We start from the raw sequence: 961 nt of genomic DNA, 5'->3' as shown, positions 1-961 counted from the left end.
CGATGGTAAGCCCTTGGTGAAGACATCAGTGAATTGGGATCCAGTCGGGACATGCAGCACTTTGACCTCGCCGAGAGCCACACGGTCGCGGACAAAATGCAGATCAATCTCCACGTGCTTGGTGCGCTGATGTGGAACAGGGTTGGACGAGAGATATACTGCACTCACATTATCACAATACACAAGAGTAGCCCGGCAAGGGGGACGATGAAGCTCAGTGAGAAGTTGGCGAAGCCAACAGGACTCGGCCACACAATTAGCAACTGCGCGGTACTCGGCCTCGGCGCTGGACCGAGACACGGTGTGTTGTCGCTTGGAGGACCAAGAGACGAGGTTAGATCCAAGGAACACATAGAATCCCGAGGTGGAGCGACGGGTGTCAGGGCAGCCGGCCCAGTCAGCATCACTGTAAGCAAGAAGATCATGAGAAGAGGAGCGGTAGAGCTGGAGCCCGTAGTGAGTGGTGCCACTGAGGTAGCGTAGAACACGCTTGAGCAACTGATAGTGCCCCTCCATCGGAGCGTGCATGACAAGACAAAGCTGCTGAACGGCATAGGAGAGGTCGGGGCGGGTGAGAGTGAGATACTGTAGCGCACCAGCGAGGCGACGGTAGTGAGTTGGATCACTATAAGGAACACCATCGGCACCGGAAAGCTTACTGCAAGTGTCGACAGGAGTAGAGATGGGCTTGCAGTGGAGCATCTTGGCACGATCGAGGATCTCAAGGGCATATTGCTCCTGAGAGAGAAAGAGGCCGGTGGTGGAGCGATGAACGTTTATCCCGAGAAAGTGGTGAAGGTCACCGAGATCACTCATAGAAAACTCACTGGTGAGGGCGCGAACGAGCGACTGAAGTAGAGGGGTGGTGCTAGCGGTGAGGATAATATCATCGACGTACAGAAGCAGGTACGCGGTAGTGTCTCCACGGCGTAAGATGAAGAGGGAGGTGTCACACTTGGAC

The sequence above is a fragment of the Triticum aestivum genome, chromosome 6B, assembly GCF_018294505.1.
Source record: "Triticum aestivum cultivar Chinese Spring chromosome 6B, IWGSC CS RefSeq v2.1, whole genome shotgun sequence".
Taxonomy (NCBI): Eukaryota; Viridiplantae; Streptophyta; class Magnoliopsida; order Poales; family Poaceae; genus Triticum; species Triticum aestivum.
The sequence above is the reverse complement of the archived record's forward strand: the minus strand, read 5'-3'. Positions refer to the sequence as shown.